The 20,996-nt window shown below is 35.2% G+C and overlaps 1 protein-coding gene across 4 annotated transcripts in view; it reads right to left on the bottom strand.

Annotated features, from left to right (window-relative positions):
- NFIA (nuclear factor I A) overlaps positions 1-20,996 on the bottom strand; it is a 386,737-nt gene that overhangs the window by 347,293 nt on the left and 18,448 nt on the right. The window lies entirely within an intron of this gene.

Genomic DNA, 20,996 nt, shown 5'->3' on the forward strand with positions numbered 1-20,996 from the left:
TAAGGGCAAGTGGACAAATGTTTTCAGCTTTGCCCATGAAGTTGGGAAGTTTCTCATGGGCAGCCCTGCTCAGCGGTCAGCACGAGGTAAAGCATGGGTGCTTGCTGAATGAACAAGGATGGAAGTGAAGCATTACATACTCCATGCATGTGTGCTCTGCCTCCACGTGCTGTGTCCAGAACACACGCTACATATGCCCATCTCCATGCTCTGTCCCTGCATGTCCCTTGCCAAACTTCGAGGCTCTGCTTTAGGCCATCTCCTTCACAGAAGCCATTCTCATTCTGCCCAGCTCAGAATCAACCCTGTTGTCTCCCCGGCCAAGTGAAACCCTTGTAGTCTACGCGTAAGACAGCATTTAATACATTTTGCCTCTGCCCCTATGAATCTGGGAACATCTGGAACGGAGGGCCAGCTTCCTGTTTTTCTCTATATTTCTTCTACCTACCTGTACCATGTTACCTTACTTCAGTATATATTTGTGGCTGGGGGCAGTAGCTCACACCTGTAATCCCAGCACTTTAGGAGGCTGAGGCAGGTGGATCACCTGAGGTCAGGAGTTCGAGATCAGCCTGGCCAACATGGTGAAACCCCGTCTCTACTAAAAATACAAAAAGTTAGTTGGGCGTGGTGGCCTTTGCCTGTACTTTACTACTCAGGAAGCTGAGGCAGGAGAATAGTTTGAACCCAGGAGGTGGAGGTTGCAGTGAGACAAGATCGTACCACTGCACTCCCGCCTGGGAGACAGAGTGAGACTCTAACCAAAAAAAACAAAAACAAAAACAAAAACAAAACAAACAACAAAAACAAATACATATACATATATATTTGCTTAATGTTGAAATGAATACTTCTACCTATGCCAGTGCATTCCAGCTTCCCGTCTGAATACTATATCCACTTTTCTCCTGATTATATTAAAATACCCAAAATGTGGTGTTTGAGATCAGATCTTTTCTAGTGTCTTAAAGGCACTCAGATTACATACTATGAACAAGGTAAATATAGAAAAGTGACAAGAAGAGTGATAAAAGTCATCATGCATACCATGTCCAAACTTATCAATGATAAACCATTAAAAGATAGGAAGGAAAGTCCAGGACTTTCTCCTGAGTAACTCTGACATGACCTCAGCTTCCAATGAAGAGCAAATATTGACAATGAAACAGGCCACACTTAAAAGAGAGAGAAACGTGCTCCCTTAAAGCCAACTTTTTAAAAAAACACAAGAAAAAATAATCTGGAAATAATTTTCCTCTGAAAGGAGAAAGGAAATAATGTCTTTTGCTTTACATTTTGAGAAAGGATCTTGCTCTGTTGCCCAGGCTGGAGTGCAGTGGTACAATCGAGGCTCATTGAAGCCTCAATCTCCCTGGCTCAAGCAATCCTCCCACCTCAGTCTCCTGAGTAGCTGGGACTACAGGCAAAGGCCACCACATCTCGCTGATTTAAAAAAAAAAAAAAAACTTTAAGATGGGGTCTTGCTATGTTGTCCAGGCTAGAGTGTTCATTTTTTTCTATACAGGTCGTTCTACATATATAGAATTTGTTGCTATTTTAAGATAACAAAGAAATAACATGTGTTTTATCATATAATGATATTTTTGAAGTTTCAAGTACTACTCAGAATCAGAAACCATGTGTTATTTCAAAAGTGGTCTTGCCATTTTGTATATTTTGTTTATGATATTACTCAGGGCACAGGAAATAAAAACCACCATCATTTATAATTTTGTGCCGAGACAAAGCTACTGTTCCATTGTCTGTCACTCTACTCTCGTTTTCAAGGCTCCCTGCATTTGGACCTCATGATTAATCCTTTCAAAAAAACCTCTTAAAGCATGTCATATCCCTGTTCAAAAACTACATGATTCTTACTGCCTAAATCTTTAAATTGGCATTCAATACCCTCCCCTATGTAACCCCCCATTCTAACCATCAATACCCTCCCCTATGTAAACCCCCATTCTAACCAAACTCGCCCACTGACCTGCTCTGGGACAAACTGTGCATATGTCTGCTTCTGCGGCTGTGCTCACACCTTTCGCCTGCTCTCCAACTCTTCTCTCCTCTCCACCACGGCCTCTGCTCATTCTCTCATTTCCAAACAATCCTTCATCCACAACTCAAATCAGTTTTATCCAAGAAGCCTTCCAAATGGGCTCAATTCAGCATAAATTCTCTTCTAGATTTCTACCAAACATATATATTTTTTTGAGATGGAGCTTTGCTCTTGTTGCCCAGGCTGGAGTGCAATGGTGTGATCTCGGCTCATTACAATCTCCGCCTAAAGGGTTCAAGCGATTCTCATGCCTCAGCCTCCCGAGCAAGTGGGATTACAAGTGCCTACCACCGCACCTGGCTAATTTTCTTGTATTTTTAGAAGAGGGGGGTTTCGCCATGTTGGCCAGGCTGGCCTCGAACTCCTGACCTCAGGCGATCCACCCGCCTTGGCCACCCAAAGTGCTGGGATTCCAGGAGTGAGCCACTGCAGCCAGCCCACCAAACATATTCTCATTTGGTATTTACATGTCCCTAAGAAGAAGTATGTTTCATAAAACAGATCTACACTGTATACCTAGACTGACATCCTCCACCAAAGCTAGTGCAACTGATACAAACCTGTGAATTAAGAAATTTATCTCAAAAACAGTAATTTATAAACCTTATAGAATCAAATTAAAGAATATATTGAAAGACTGTAATAAATTAGGATTAGCTATATATTATAAACAAAATGTTTTCAAAAGATGTACAATTTTAAGGAGAAACTTTCATTCCAATCTTATTCCTGATCTTATCACATTTTTAGGGTTAATAAAACAATAGAAATACTATTATAAATTAAGCATGTTAATCTTAATTCCTCAATCCATAGTCACTATAAAAATTAATTAAAAATCCTAAATTCTGCAGATGACATTATATGTCCATATATGCATGATGTAATTAATCCAAGTTCAACAATAATAATCAATGCATATGAAATGAATGAATGTTAGGCCTACAAAAGAAAGTGCAGCAGACTTTTGTGGTATGAAAACTTCATTAATCCACTGTATGCAAACATGTCCCTAATTTTAAATGAGTTTTAAAGAAGATAGTTTATTATAAATCACCCTCTAGGAAGCTAATGGCAATTGGGTGGCCACTAAACAGTAAGTCTCTGACTACAGATGTGAGCTATCGCACATTTATAAGATCTGGGTAAAAACTACCTTTAATATATCCTTAATTTTCAACAACAACAAAAAGACAATTACAAGTCCAGCAATAGCCAAAAGAAACCTTTGACCATCAAAAAAGTATAGGAGCACTTTAAAACTCTTACATGCACAAATGCACATACTTATCTACATGCATGCACACATATACACACACATACACCTTCATCATAACACCTAATAAGTCATGGTTACTCTGTACTACTGCATATAAATGATATTGTACCTTGACTTTAATTTCTTGTTATCATTACTTTAGGAACCAAAGTGGTGTGTGTGTTCAATTTTGAAAGTATACTAAAAATGAAGGATTCTAAAAAGAATAGAGAAATTTATTAAGAAAATTGAAATTTTTTTTTTAAAAGGACACAGCTCAACATACTAAAGACTTAAGCTGCCAATTTTTAGAGCATAGGTTTTTTTTTTTTTTTAAATCTTTCTATTTTGGACAAATAGGATTAAGCTTCTTAGACAATTCTTTGTTGTTTTGACTTCAACAATTTATGCAAATAAGATGTTAATTAGTGTAATTGTAACTTAAATTATGCTTGTGTAAACCTCTCCATTGGTAGAAAAGTGTGGGAATCTACACAACTGGTATTTAAAGTAGCTGTACTAACTCACTTCTGAAAGCCCAGCATAGCAAGATCACTTTCATGTCTTTACAATTTGTTTTTATGAGGTGATAACATTTTTACAAATACCATCATTTTTGGTTTTTTATATTGTAAGTGACAGTCTGACATTTTACAACTGGCTTATTGAAAACAAGAATTGAGCACTCTAGCAGTAACGGACATTAACTGCTGAATAGAGATTCAGATGCTAATGAGGTGAGAGGGGCTCCAGAAAGTTTTGATAAATGCTACACACACTCTAACTAGCTGTGAATGTGGGTTGACAAAGAACATCTACACCAGGGTTCAATAAAATGTAACCCTTTAAATTAATCATACTGGCAGTATTTAATAGAATGCACAACAATCTCCTTTTCTGTTGGCTATAAAGCTGAAGAAATGCAAAGTCTTCACAAATGAATGTTCCCACATTCCCCACTCCACATTGCTACTTTCATTTGAACGTCTACAGCTGTTTCAAAAGTACTTACTGTAAATAGCAAAGTATAAGCAGATTTCAGAGTCTGACTCTTTCACAACATGAGATACAATTTTTTCTTCATTTTTACACCTAGAGTTAAACAAAAAGTCCTAAGTAAGAAAAAACTCTGAAGATCTGAGTGCTCAGTACAGAATAAGCGCACAGTAGGTTCTCAATAATGGCAGTTATTGTTATAGGAAAGATCTGGCAACTTATAAAAAGAAAAACCATCTGCTCACACAGGAAAAAATAAGAAAATTCAGGAAGTAAAGCAAGCATTCAGTCTTCAAATCTACAAACTTAAAGTAGGCCTTTGTTCTTCAGGGGCTGTGAGGAAAACTATTTTATAGCTTTTGTGAAGAATTCATCTTATATAGAAGGAAAGTAATTATGTCCTATTAAGTAAATCTATAATGAGTCTTAATTCTAACAAGTGTCAGAGAGCCTCTACTTATTTTATTTAATTTTTGATGCTCATATTAATCAAACTCTTCTATTGATTGCAAACTTGTAAGTTTCAACAGACTACAGTTCAAGAGATCACTCTTACATTTCTTAAGCAAATGCAGAACATTAACATGTTATTTCTTCTTAAAGTGACAATCCCTAATATCCTTTTTGGTTTTTGCCAATTTTAATCTTGGCAGGAAGTAGAAATCTGTGCACTCAGCAACACTGCAAGCTTGCTGGCTGTCAAAATTATGTCTCAGCCAATGCCTGAGTGGTATTCTTGTCATTTCACCGTGGTAAGAAACTTATCAGTCTGACATATAAAGCCTCTAAAAGTAGTGATTTATGCCAAAATGTAGATACACTTACCCACCACCTAAATATCGTTTTTATAACTCCTGCAATTATTACAACTTCCCCTAATCATATATACAGATTGTAGGATGCTTTAAAAAATTCAGAGAATAATTATGACTCAAATAGCTTCAGATTAAAAGACAACTGCATTTTAAAAGTATACATTTTTCTATACCGATACGTGTGTGAGTATATATATATATTTGTTCATACGCTTGCCTGCAGATATTGCATTTTTAAAAAATCATTTTCTCCCAAATAATCTCTATGTGAACTATACATTTTTCAGCTAAAAAATAATCACTTCTCAATAGGCTGCATAAAAATGATACCTTTACCCCTCGACAAGCACTGGTTACTCTGACTTTTTTAAGAGTAAAAACTCGGCCGGGCGCGGTGGCTCACGCCTGTAATCCCAGCACTTTGGGAGGCTGAGATGGGCGGATCACGAGGTCAGGAGATCGAGACCATCCTGGCTAACACAGTGAAACCCCGTCTCTACTAAAAAAAAAAATAATAATAAATACAAAAAACTAGCCAGGCGAGGTGGCGGGCGCCTATAGTCCCAGCTACACAGGAGGCTGAGGCAGGAGAATGGTGTGAACCCGGGAGGCGGAGCTTGCAGTGAGTGGAGATCGCGCCACCGCACTCCAGCCTGGGAGACAGAGCGAGACTCTGTCTCAGAAAAAAAAAAAAAAAAAAAGAGTAAAAACTCTCACTTAAAAAATAAAGTGAACAAGTAGACGAATGTGTGCTATGGTTTAGAAATGGCCATTTAGCCAAATTGCATACCTGTGCTGTGTCAGCGCCAGGCAGAGTCATCTCATTCCACTGGTCTAATGGATGGCAATTGAATTTAATTAACAAAACTCCTTTGACTTAGTTTCATACTGTGCTGAATGTAATGGAATCCTCTCTGCCCCCCTTTATCTCTCTCTCTTTCACTCTCTCTCAACTAAAAATTGTCCTTAACTAACATCCACTTTAAGAATATTAAAGACTATACATTATACTTAAAAGATACAATACAGTCATCCCCCTTTCCATGACTTAAATTATATAACATAAAATAATTAAAAAGATACTTTGATAGTGATACACAGTATAGATTCAATTACCACAATGTCTCCATTAAAGGTACTTTTATAGTATGAATAAAATGCAAATCCTCTTTGTGGATCAATACCAGAACATAATTCTACTCTTCCTCCTAAAAAAGGAAGTTAACTATTATAAATCATCTTCACATGAAAATGGTAAAAAGGTATTCCTTTGAAAATGTTCTGCTACTCTCAATATATTAAGAATGCTATTTTCTGTGTTACACCCATTTTAAAATTATGTATTCTAGCACCATCTGATAAAACCGATAAACAGAAAACTTGTTGACCATTATTTTTCATATTTATTTAAATGCTTGACACTAAATTCAGAGGCATTTCAATTAATTAATCTTTCTAAATAAAATAAAGAACACACCAAAAAAAAAAAAACAAAAAAAAAACACTCATAAGAGATTCTGAGTAAATACTACTACTCTGCCTAACTTTTGCCTGGCTGGGCACTCTGAGACAAGTTCCTATGATTGATTATTGTGGTATCTCTGAATCTTTGACTTTGAACCATAACCTTTTTTGTGAACAATGACAGTTGGGACCTACCATTTGCCATCTGTAGAAATGGAGGGGGGAAAAGGACTTCTCGTACATTAATCAACCAATTAAGAACAGACTTAAACAAAACACTAAAGCATAATAAACCCCTGACTGCTTAATAGCTTTCTACTTTTAATAGTTGTCTTCCTGCAGTCTGCTCACTAGATTTAGAAGAGTAATCTATTCAAGTCTTAACAAAAATTGCATAAGGAAAAAGGAAAAAGTAAACCCATCCAAACCAGACATTTTAAATTGTTTAAAAAAAAAAAAAATACTACTTAAGGGTTCTATAGTTCAAATCAAAACATAAGAGGCCGATCCACACAACAGAGTATCAAAAAATCTCATCAGTATGAAATAGGGTAATTCTTTTCCCTGAAATACCTAAAATAATTAGTTCGTACAAATGAGCCTTATATTTTGAAATTTTAGATGACTGCATTCTTTAAAAGCACTATTTACCCACTAATTAACAGATACTATACCACTTGGCATAAAGTAATTTGTGAATTTGTGAGGAGAATCTGAGGTTTCGATTAATGATAGCGTATACCAAAGCATAAAAAATTTTAAAAATAATAGGAAAGTTAACAAAATGAGGTCAAGTCTTGTCCTTTCTCTAATTAAAATATGATCAGCAAAAGTAATATTTAAATATTAAGGCATTAACTCTGATTCATTCAGGGATTAAAAATAAATTTTTTTCCTCATTACCCTATTTCATACTGATGAGATTTTTTTGATATTCTGTTGTGTGGATCGGCCTCTTATGTTTTGATTTGAACTATAGAACCCTTAAGTAGTATTTTTTTTTTTTTAACAATTTAAAATGTCTGGTTTGGATGGGTTTACTTTTTCCTTTTTCCTCATGCAATTAAGAAAAAAGAATCAAGAATGCCCACTATCACAGGTTAATTTAACACCAAGTTGCAGGTCTTAGTGCAGTGAGAAGGGTAAGGAAGATATAAGCATAGATAATAGAAATGAACATCTTTCTCTTTGTTTGCATTTGATATGATTATCAAAATAGTAAACACAAAAGAATTTATCAACACATTATTGGCTAAAAATATGTAAATATAGTTGAACATAAGATCACCATATACAAAGTAACTGTATTTCTATACTAGAAATTAGAGTTAAAAATAAAGTATTAAAACCACAGTTTACAAAAGCAGCTTCACAAAAGTGTTCAAAACCTGGTGAAAAATAAAATTCAGTGTAACCAAGAATAAGATCTAAATAAATGAAGAGACATACCATGTTCATAGATAGTAATATTTGATAGTTTAAAAAAGATGTCAATATCCTTTATCTGTAGATTCCATATATTTCTAAACAAAGTCCCAATAGGATGTTTCACGAAACTTGAAAAAGTAATGCCATGATATATATGGAATAGTGAGGGGTAAAGAATAACAAAAAACATTCATTTTAAAAAGAGGTGTGAAATTTTGCTTTATCATATATCAAGACTCATTATAAGGGCTTAGTAAGTGAAAAATGTGGTGATGGTATAGGGTAGACAAGCTAATCAGTGTAACAAAGCAAAGAATCCAGAAACAGACATACATAAATATAAAAAATAAATGACAGAAGTATCATTTTACATTATTTGCAGAATAGAGAAACTGTTCCATAAATGATAAAGTAAAAACTGTTCATTCATACAGAATAAAATGAAATTGGATCCCTACCTCACACCATACACAAATTCCAGCTGGAATACAAACCTAATGTGAGATGAACACTGAAAAGATGTACAAAAAATACCATATATTTCTAAACTTGGAGTGAAAAAGGGTATCTTCAACAAGACAAAAAATCAATAACCATGAACTAAATAATTGATAAATTTTACTGTATTAAAATTAATTTTTTTCATCAAAGATAACATGAAGAAAATTTTAAAACAGGCCAGAAACAATGAAAATATATTGGCAAACATACACTGGCAAAGAATTAGAATGCAGAATCTATAAAGAACTCCTACAAACCAATAAGTAAATGATAAGCAATAAAATAGAAAAAAATGAATAAATGACAAAAACATTTATTTCACAGAAAAGGGTGGCTCTTACATATTAAAAAAAAAGTTTAGTCTCATTAGTAATCAAATTATAAATGCAAACTAAAACCACAATGAAATACTCTTTTTTAGCCTCGAGAGTGGCAAAAAGTAAAAATCTGGCAATGGCAAATTCTGGAGAGAATGCAGATCAACAGAATTTTTTGTATACTGCTATGGTGAGTGATCATATAAATAGGCATAACTTGTCAGTAAGATAAAATATCACTATCTTTTCTTAAAAAAAAAAATTAACATTTACATGCCCTGCAATTCAACAATTTAAGTCCTAGGCTCATACCATAAAGAAACTTTTACACACATGCTCTAGAAGACATGTTACAGTTCATAGCACTTGCTAAGAGCAAGAAACTGGAAACCTTCTATAGATCCATCACATAATAGAATATTATACAGGAAAAATAATAAATTACAGTATATATGACATTATAAACATACTGTAGAGTGAAAAAAGCAATTCCCAGAAGTGTGTGTATATGTATTTATACCTATATGTATGTCTATGTATATGTGTGTAAATATATATAATTTTTAATAAAACGAACACAAGCAAAACTGAACATATTTAGTACATATGTGTGATAAATCATTTATTTTATAGGAGGGGAATTACAAACATAAAATTCAGGATAATGGGAGGAATTTCAGGGTAATGGGAGAGGAAAAGAACACACGGGTAAATGAAAGGTATTGGCTGTCATCTTTCTTGGTCCACAGATTTTCAGTTCATACTATGTGTTATAAGTTACATATATATTTATATTAAAAATAAAGGGAAAGAGAGTAAACCAGAAATGTTTGTTACAATAAAAGGATTTTCCACAATATTCTACAGCTTTTTAGCAACAGATTTGAAAAAGTTTAAAAGAAATACATTTGGATTTCCATTTTGAATTATTTTACTAACACTATCTTTTTCCCCAAAAAAATACAATAATAGTCATATCTGGGGGAAATGTCATTCTTTTTTATGTGACTAATGTGAATAATTTGTAGTTAAAATCTAATCTCAGCTCCCCATGCAAACAGGGAGGGTGCAGTGAGAAGGAGGTAACTCCAGCATGGACAAACTCAAACAGCAGCTATCCAAATGTATGTCTGACTTAAAATGCATTATCCAGTCTTTTAATATTTCATTTTATGTCCTGTTTATATCTGGTTTAAAATAAACTTCTATTCCTGAGAAGGGGCTAAGAATGAATGATCCAAGTTTGCTGTAAATAGCTGTACTGTAATATATATGCTGTAAACATAAAATGTTTTATATCATATATGAGAAGAAATACATATATGAATAAATCAGTAAGAGATAGATAGACAGACAGACAGATAGATAGATGAGAGAGAGAGGATTTCTGTGGTTTGGCAGAAGAAGGGTGATAAATGAGTTCAAAGCTTCCCTCCAGTGGTAATATTCAATATCTGGTTACAGAACTGAGATTCTACAAATAATCTCCAAAAAAGAATTTTTTTTTCAACCAAATGAATATGAGTGGCATGCAACAGTCAAGGATGAATTTAACTGAATTAGGGAATTCTTTCATCACAACCCGAGTCAGAATTTCAGCACACACACTGTTACAGGTGCATAGAATGCAATTCTTTTAAAAGGTATCTTTCAAAATGCCTTCCTAGGTGTGCTAAGTCAAGAAATGGCAATAGCAATGTCTATCCATCCATACTTTGCCATAATGGAAATAATCTTCTCTCAGATACAAAAATATAAAAAGAAAATTAGTAATAATTAAATTAGTTAGAATTTCACTGATAAGCATTATACTCACTGATAAAAAGTTACTCTCTACAAATCAAGATCTCTCCAATATGTTCCCATCTAAATATGCACTTCTCACGACCTGAGATGTGTTCAACTAGCAACATCAAACAAGAAAAAGACAAGCACCACAAGAAAGGCCATGAATTCATTTCTGTAGTATCAACTACATGATTAACTTAAAAATAACCAATTTTATCTAAGATGCTGTAATTCTGCTAATTAAACATCTTGTTTAGAGATCAGTAATACCCTAAGGAATAAAAAAGTTAAAGTTCTTCATAACTCAAATTTTAAATATTAAACATATTGTAGTGTGATGTTAAGAAATGAAAAATAAGAGATATTTACCTCCTCAATACCTACCTAGTTTTTGTCATTTAAACATAATTTGAGTTACCGTATGAAAATCTACATCTAAATTGTATTTCTCCTTCATGAGATTCTTAATACTTTATAAGCAACTGGCCATACATTGACCTTGAATCTCACACTTCAGAAACATGGAATTGCAAGAAGATATATAAGAAAATACACACAATCCGCTATTATTAAACAGTTATAATAGGATGACCTTATCCTTGGAAGCACAGCAGGAAAATCCTGTGCCTTATACCACATCGGAGAGTTTGCACTGGTACACTACTTTCTCTGCAGCATTGAGACCTAATTAGAATGTAAGTTTTTTCAAAAATCCATTCTATTTTTCATTCCCCACGGCAATATTTTTGGTGATTGCTTACCAAATACCAGAATTTGGTTTCTTTTAGCATTCTATGAAAGCACAAAAAAAGACAATTATTCTCAGTCTCTTTAAAGCATTGTATTTTCATGTGATTTTGTAAGTTTTTGTTTCTCATTAATTTTAAGATCTTAGTTTTAAAAAAAGAAATATATATTCTGTCAAAATGTTTTCATTATCTCTTGCTGAAACCAGTAGAAGCTTTTAGATATGAAAACAGGGCCAGACAGAAACACTTTATAGGAAAGTCTGCAGTGGAATGATTTTGATAATGAACACGCCTAGAGAAATAAAATCATGAATGCTATATGTGTTGGGGGGAAGAAACTCTTATCTTCAGTTGGGTTATGTTACCTACAATCAATAGGTCTCCAACTAAACAAGGAAGATTTACATATGTGGGTGCATTTTGGTCTAATGAAATTGGTCTAACAGTTTTAATGAGAGTAAAACATTGGATAGGAAGGGAAAATTCTGACTTCACTATATGTAACTGGGCCCACCACCTTAATAGTCACCTTTAACTTCTCTTTTACTTCCTGTGCCTCTCATAGCTTAGGATTAAGCAACCATGCCAAAAACACCCTGTTAAGTGAGGACAGACATACAACGTACAAATGCTCTAGAGAGATAAAGACATGACTGACAGGCCCTTTTCCTGCAGAGCAAGACAGTATGTGATTCAAAACCAACAAAAAATATGAGTGTCCACTCTGAAGAGAATGGGTCAATTTTTTAATCCAAATTGTGCTCTTTAAAAATGCAATAGCATTAAACTGAAATCCTTTATTTCCTCCCCTAGCAGGGTACCTAGCACATAGTAGGCACTTGATAAATTATTATTGGCATAAAGATTATACCCTCACATGTAAGCTAGAGCAGTTACTATGTTACTCCATCATCACCAAATCATCCTTTCTAGATAAAAAGCTCAAACAAAAGTCAAGACCAGGATCTTAAAGGGAAAAACAAATAGCCTAAATGGTTTAGCATCATCAATTGTCTAGCATCATCAGATCTTTATTTTCAGAATTATAATTCCTTACATGTCAATAACTCCTTTGGGTTAATACGAAACTACGGATTTGGGTGAAGAAACAGAAATCCATTGACATGGTAGGGTGAGAAAGGAAAATCATTCTGTAAAAAACATAGGCTTAAATTCAGTCCTAAGGTAAATGCCCAAAAACTGTTTTATATGTTACCTAGTTTTAAGATTCATACTATAAGTTTCTCAAGTTTTTGTTTTGGTCAATCCAGATTTCCCATCTAGTCGCCAGCTAAACAAAGATACTGAGTGCACAGTGAGGTGCCAGGTTCTATGCACCCCTATGTGGGGATACAAAAACACTAAATACAACCCAGTCCCTGCTCAGAAAGAAATCACAGCCCAATTTGGAAATACAGATGTAGACAAATAGTTTTATTATGATAAAGGAAGTGCTAATGGCAAGTACTAATATACTGCTAATGGATGCTGTGGGAATGCAGGGAAGTAGTCCTTAGCCCAACCTTGGGGGGAAAAGAAAGCTTCCTTGAGGAAATGATGTCACAGCTGAACCTTAAAGTATAAATAATGTTAGCCAAGTAAAGGTGGGTGAGGACATCCCAAGTAGGACTATTACAAGGAATAAAACAAAAATATGCATGCATATACCTGTACTATGATAGAACCTGTGTACACAGGCAGGAAGACAGGATGGTTCCATATGTTCCATGCACCAACACTTTCACATATGTCTTTGCACATGCTCCCACCAGTTTCAAGGTTACTTGTGTTCACTAATTAACTCAACCCCAAAAGGTAATTTATCCACTTTTATCAGGCCACATTTGTCTAAATACACTTACCCTTATTGAAATATTATACCTACTGTTTTGATTACAAATAAGAACATGCAGTGACACACAGCATTGTCAGATGCACAGGTCATTCCACAACACTAAGTTTCCTAAGTCTTGAAACACCCTCTCAGACTTTAACTTCTACCTCCAAAAGCTCAAGGAATCAAAGATCTGAGGCTGATGCGTTAGAATTTACTGAAACATCTGCCTAGCAGGAATATGCAATTGGGGATTAATTCCAAATTTAAAGACAAGCAATCATTCTTCCAGATGTTGGACAGAGTTGGAGAAGGAAAATACTCTGAAACAATTTCCTTCTAAATAATGGATTAAAAAAAAAAAAGAAAAAAAATGTGAATGGCAATACTGCAGACCCATAATTCTAACCTGGAAGTAGATATTTAAAAATATATAGTATTATTGAAGGCTATTTATCATTAATGTGTTCTATTTAATTCATATTACATGAAACAAGGGGAAACTAAAGGAAACAGAATAAAGCTAAAATTTTAAAAATGCTATTCAAGATTACCCAAAAATAAGATAGGGAAAGATGAAAAGGAGGGATATGATTCTAAAGATTTAGTAGCAAAAACAGAAAGATTGAAAAGGAGGGATATGATTCTAAAGATTTAGAAGCAAAAACAGATTTTCAAATTTTTTAAGCTTTCATTATTTGGAAATAAGACATTCTGAAAGGAAACATCAAATATTGCTAAAATCATAAAGTAAATTGTGAGATTTGTATACAGATGGCTTATTTAATATGAAGCAACGTGGTTTTCTCTTTCTCTGGAGGAACTGAACTGCTAATATCTCATGAACTGTATCAAGTTTGCTTCATGTCTCTTACTGACTGTTAGACAAAGAAATCTGTCTTGAATTTCATGATGTCCTACATGTTACTGTGACTAATCCCCAACCATTTTTATTTACAGTGTTCAGAATGAGTTTCTATGACAATCCCATGCCATTTCTTAAATGTTACAAACACATTTTCTGCTTTTTAAAAATAATTATGGAACAAATAATTTGTTCTCTACTCTATACAAAGAAAAGCACACATATTAATGAATGGGGAAACAGATTTCACTTTCAGATTGAACAACCAGCAGATATAACAAAGAACAATAACAACAAATCCAATATACATTAGGCCACCAGATTTTTCTTGCTGTTATTTCATATGTCAGCCAAGCAATAGTTCTCTCATCTTTTCTATCACCATCCATACACACTGTCCCATTAATCCACTAACACATGCTCACACTTATAAGACCCATTACATGCTTTCTGTTTGAATGTAATATGTATCTGTTTTCTTTTAATAAGAGAGAGAGAAAAAGGCAAATCAGCTTGAGACTTCTGACAACTTAAAATCCACTTCAGTGTAAAAGTCTCGAGACTGCTAACTTTTTTCCAAGAGGGAGTAAAATAGGGAATTTCGGTGGCTATGCTACTGGAACTTGGCTGTGTTTTAGGAACTGCCAAATGAATTCACTACCGCCTGCTCTCCAAGGTTTTCCCTTCCTTTCTGTTTTCTACTCTCTCGTTCTCCTGCTGTTTCATTTTCCTGTAACACTATTTGTTTTATATTTCAGCATTACTAGAAAGATATCCTTTAAAAAAATAGAACTTTTCTGTGCAAAATCGGCCTTCTTTAGAGAAAACATGCTATGGTGGCGAACTTTTTTTTTTGAGACAGAGTTTCACTCTTGTTGCCCAGGCTGCAGTGCAAATGGTGCGATCTCCGCTCACCGCAACCTCCGCCTCCCGGGTTCAAGCGATTCTCTTGCCTCAGCCTCCTGAGTAGCTGGGATCACAGACATGCACCACCACGCCCAGCTAATTTCGTATTTTTAGTAGAGATGGGGTTTCTCCATGTTTGTCAGGCTGGTCTCGAACTCCCGACCTCAGGTGATCTGCCCGCCTCAGCCTCCCAAAGTGTTGGAATTACAGGCATGAGCCACCATGCCCAGCCAGGCGAACTATTAAATAATAGAAAGCACCTGCACCATCTTCTGTCGGCTTTAATTTTCTTTACATTTACAAAAATATTTTTGATGTAAGAAAACAAAAAATTTCACACAATAGAAATATAGTCAAATGGTAGAATTCCTTGACATATACCAATTTTATGGTTAAAAATAAAAAAGCAATGTAAACAACTGGTTCCACAAATGTTTAAAACTTCATATAGGCCAGGTTTAGCAGCTCACATTTAGAATCTCAGCATTTTGAGAAGCTGAGGTGGGAGGATCACCGGAAGCTAGGAGTTGAGCGACCAGCCTGGGCAATGTAGTGAGACTCCATCTCCACAAAATATTTTTTAAGTTAGCCCAGGGTGGTGGCATTCACCTTTAGTCCCAGCTACTTAAGAGGTTGAAGTAGGAGGATTCTGTGAACCCAGAAGTTTGAGGCAGCAGTGAGTTATGACTGCACCACTGCACTCCAGCCTAGGCAACAGAGCAAGACCCTGTCTCAAAATAATAATCATCATCATAAATGTTTTATAAGTGTTTTAAAAACTTCACACAGGCTATTAGTTGAAAGAACCCTAATTTAAAAAACATTAAACGCTCTAAAATCTTGATTTCTGAGGAAATTATATCTGAGATACCACTGACTTGTTTTAAGTTATTTTCTCTGGTTTTGCATCCCTGGAATCTATCACAGTGCCTAAGAAGTGCTGGAAACCAATCTACTGAACTGAACTGCCAATCACAGAGTAGAGCTTGTCAATAAAGGTAACCAAAACAGATCTTCTATGCCACCACCACCCAAAGAGCATCCGCCCTGACGGAAATGATAACGGTCTACAACTGCTCTCCAACTCACACAAGAAGTTCCCGTCTCCATAGCTCCCAGGATGCATGGACTTAAGAATCCTCAAATGTAAAAATGAAAGTTTGGGCCTTAAGGTTTCCTTCAAGGTAGGAAGCTGAAACTAAAACCAAAAAAGAAAAAGTTCTAGCTTCTCACTACTTTTTCAACTACTTTCTAAACAGAGAAAACAATGGCTTTCAGAGTGTTTATGTATTTGCAGAGAATATTTTTCACTCCATCCATCAATTCAGAAGCAAAGCTTCAAGTCTAACATACTGGGGAACATCTTAGAAAAAAAACAGGCTGGCCGGGCGCGGTGGCTCAAGCCTGTAATCCCAGCACTTTGGGAGGCCGAGACGGGCGGATCACGAGGTCAGGAGATCGAGACCATCCTGACTAACCCGGTGAAACCCCGTCTCTACTAAAAAAATACAAAAAACTAGCCGGGCGAGGTGGCGGGCGCCTGTAGTCCCAGCTACTCAGGAGGCTGAGGCAGGAGAATGGCGTGAACCCGGGAGGCGGAGCTTGCAGTGAGCTGAGATCCCGCCACTGCACTCCAGCCTGGGCGACAGAGCGAGACTCCGTCTCAAAAAACAAAAAAAAAAAAAAAAAAAAGAAAAAAAACAGACCATAGAAGGGTCTGACCTAGTTACTAATCCTAACCACTTATTAACCATATAACCCTGGACAAGTTACTCAGCCTCTCTGGCTGCTTCCTTACTGGCATAAAGGGAACCATAAAAGCTCCCTTACCTAAAATTTGAAGTTTATATGAAGGGCTAATTTAAAAACGCGTAAGAAAAGATAATTTAAATATTGTAGTTTTAGGGCAAAAGTCTGGAGTCTAAGGGAGTTGGCTTAAATGCTGGCTTTGTCACTTACTGTTAGTGTAGCCTCAAGTGAGATGCTCTCTGAACGTCTATTTCCCAAATAACAGGAGTAAGCCACAGCAAAGGTCATCTACAATCTCCACTTCCTCAACACCACCTAACATGAAAAATTCTCCAAAACTTGGAAAAGTCAAACGACCAAAAAAATTAGAAAACATGCAAAACCAAAGAAACTCATATCCACAATTTAGAAAATCCAACAAATAAATCCTAAGACATGGTACCCAGATAGGCAATCTCCTTGAATTACCAAAAGCATTTAAAGAGCTGGTAATCGAAAGCCCTATCACAAAGCAAAATGAATAGTTAAAGCTGCTCTGTCCTGAGTTTTACACTGGGTGACTTGGTAGTAAAAAGCCCAAAAATATGAATCTATGTTCCTCTCCAATCTGTCTGTTTCCCTCCAATTCTGATGTCTCAAAACACAGCTTCCCTTATTCATCATCCCCACCCCACTCCAGCACCTCCAAGATTCAACTGCACATAAAGTAAAAAGCTATGCATAATCAGTCTTTATACAGCCAAACTGAAAATGTCTTTCTTTGAAGAATTACAAAGCTTTCTGTCTGAAACCTCTGACCTTTCTAGAGAAATCAGAGTTACTGTAGTTTAAAAATGTAGGTGGCAAAAGTACAAAGGATTACATTTATCCATTTTGCATGTTTGTCGTCTTTTCTGGGGCCAGGGGCAAATATCTTTAGAACAATTAGTTCTTCAACCATAACATTTCGGACTGCAATATCCTCATTCTCTAAAGAACTGTATGTGTGTATACACACACACACACACACACACACACATATATATATATATGGTTACACAGATATAGAACTGTGTGTATTATTATATACCCTTGATCCAATGAGATGGCACTTTTTTGTTAATTTTTGTTCCCATTTTATTTTACTGAAACTCTAAATATATTAATTTTAAAACCTTTTTTAAACATAAGATTTTTGTCTATACTTAGTAAGCTAAGAAATCAATAAAAGTTCATTTAAATATATTTTTAAACTGTAGTTACTGATTGAATGTGGCGAAAGGAGAGACTTCTAAAAGTATGTTAACAAAAGAATTCTTAATAAAAGTCCTTGTCACATATTAAGAGGCCATACAATAAAAGTATTGCAATGACTATCTTTCCCTGACAGGAATGCACAACAATAGTTACGCTGTTGAACAGCATCGTTACAAAGACTTCATTCTCAGAAGTTACTTGAAACTACTCTCCAAAAGAGAACCTCTACCATTTAAAAGAAGAGGGGGAGGAAAGCCAACTAAATGAATCCATCAGAAACTTCAGTAACTTAGTAATTTTTATATGGTGTGCATCCATCCAAAAAAATCTTGTCATAGTCATACAAAGATGCAAAATTTCTTATGCAAATAAGCTTTTGCCAAGTTCTTAACTAGAATCTTTGCTTCATTTCAAACACTGGTAACCCACTTATAGTTAGTTCTCAATTACCTAATGTTGAAAATACGTTCTCTCAGGTATACAGTTTTCCATCAGCAACATTTTAATGTGTAATACTATTTATGAGTTACATTCAGCATAAAAGATATTTACAATTGTCATTGCTAGTCTGCTATTATATGTGAGCCTGCACAGCTCTGTTTAATAGTATGCAACAGGGGTTTACATGCAGATACACAATATCTTAATTACTTATTCTATAGTAAGCTCTTTAAGCATCTCCATCCCTCATTCATTTGGAATGTTAAAAAATGCCACGAAGAAGGGCTTGATGTCATCTCAACACTGAGAGCCATCTGTCTATGGCCCTCCTTTGACTTTACTCCTTCTGCAGCCAACATTTTCACAAAAGTTGATGAGAATTTGTCAACCTAAGGACTTGTCATGTCAGCTCCTTTGAAAGGCAATGGAATATTTGAAAGTGACAATGATGGGACCCTGTATGTACAATATTCATTTTATGTAGGAGTTTAAAATTAAATAACTAATCCCTTTAAGATTAAACTACACAGAATTCTAAGTGCATTCGATAGGAAAAAAGGAGAGAGGCAAGCACATATCAACGCAAAAGAGATGGTTCTGAATTTCTGATATTAAGTAATATGTCTCTAAATTTGAAAATTAAATGAAGATTGATAATGTAACACTACAGTTTCTATTACCCGCTGACAAACACCTTTCCCTACTAAAAATTACTACTCAGATCAAGCTATCTGACTCACCACAGATACATCTTCTCCAACAGCATGAATGTAATGTACTACCCAATCACTGGCTGGCAAAATTACAAAAGGAAATAAAATCAACCAAACCATAGCAACAAAGACAGCCTGAAAATGGCAGCTGCTACACAGACATTCATACAAATTTTTAAATAGTACAGTATTTTTTAAATGTTTTAATTTCGCCTCACTTTTTTTAACCTGTAGAGCACTGCAGCAATAGCCATTTAAAAATTTATATGAATACACATGCTCTGAGAACTGTCTATGTCTGGAAACTCACAAGTTATTCGGGACCACCATAAGCACTTACCAGAGACATAAAAATACATACAGTATGGAACTGGATACAGCTGACAATGGGATATGAGTCCTATTTTTTTTTTTTTTTAAACCAATTTAATCACTTTTCTTCACATGTCTCACAATCAGTTTTCCCTTTCTAGCATAACTGATGCTACATAACTCTAACTTTAAGATTCATTAATATTTCTTAAAAAGAAAGCTATTTTATTTTCTTTGCTGTAAGTTCAGTTCAGCAGCTTATTTTTAAATTAAACCTTAAAAGAATTAATATGTATAATGAATTAATATAGTACAAATTATACTTATTGGTCTTTTTCTATTTACAATTATAACAATTACATTGAGTGAGGCTTTGAGTTTTTGCACTGAAGTTATTAAGAACTAATCTTGTCGCCGGGTGCGGTGGTTCATGCCTGTAATCCTAGCACTTTGAGAGGCTGAGGTGGGAGGATCACGAGGTCAGTTCGAGACCAGCCTAACCAACATGGTGAAACCCCATCTCCACTAAACATACAAAAATTGGCTGGGCATGGTGGCGGGAGCCTGTAATCTCAGCTACTCAGGAGGCTGAGGCAGGAGAATCTCTTGAATCCAGGAGACAGAGGTTGCAGTGAGCTGAGATCGTGCCATTGCACTCCAGCCTGGGTGACAAAGCAAGACTCCACTTCAAAAAAAAAAAGAACTAATCTTGACTAAGTTTAAAGAGTTAGAAACAAACCTCATGGCTGGGCAAGGTGGCTCACACCTGTAATCCCCACACTTTGGCAGGTTGAGGTGGGTGGAACACCTGAGGTCAGGAGTTCGAGACCAGCCTGACCAACATGGAGAAACCCCATCTCCACTAAAAATATAAAATTAGCTGGGTGTGGGGGCTCATGCCTGTAATTGCAGCTACTCAGGAGGCTGAAACAGGAGAATCGCTTGAACCCGGGAGGCGGAGACTGTGGTGAGCCCAAATCGCCCCATTGCACTCCAGCCTGGGCAACAAGGGCTAAACTCCATCTCAAAAAAAAAAAACAACGCCAAAAAAAAAAAAACAAAAACAAAAAAAAACTCACTAATTTAAGGGCATGAAAATGAAACATGTCCATCTTTAATTTTTTTCCTTCCTATTTTAATTTTTTAATTTTAAACTAATAAAATTCCATTCTTTTTCCAAACATGATTTTTGCTTTATTTTAAATAATTAAACACACAGCCATAACAAAAGGATTTTTTCAGAGCAAAGTGAATTTTACAATTTAAAATCTAATCATTAGGGGAAGTTAGAAAAATATATATATATATATTTCTCTCTCTGTAAATATATATATGTAATGCACAGGGGAAATTAGAAATATATATTATGTCTTGTGCATATAAAACTATGTACAAAAATCTGCATAGTAAAAATTACATGCAATTTAGTTTATTAAAATAATGCTTAGTTTAATACACAAAGCTTTCCCAAAGTATCTAGAACCAATTAGTTAACTTTGTCTTAACAACAACAAAAAATCTTAAACCTGTGTCATAATGCTTCTATTCACTAAATTTCAACA

The sequence above is a fragment of the Chlorocebus sabaeus genome, chromosome 20 (genome assembly GCF_047675955.1).
Source record: "Chlorocebus sabaeus isolate Y175 chromosome 20, mChlSab1.0.hap1, whole genome shotgun sequence".
NCBI classification, from domain to species: Eukaryota; Metazoa; Chordata; class Mammalia; order Primates; family Cercopithecidae; genus Chlorocebus; species Chlorocebus sabaeus.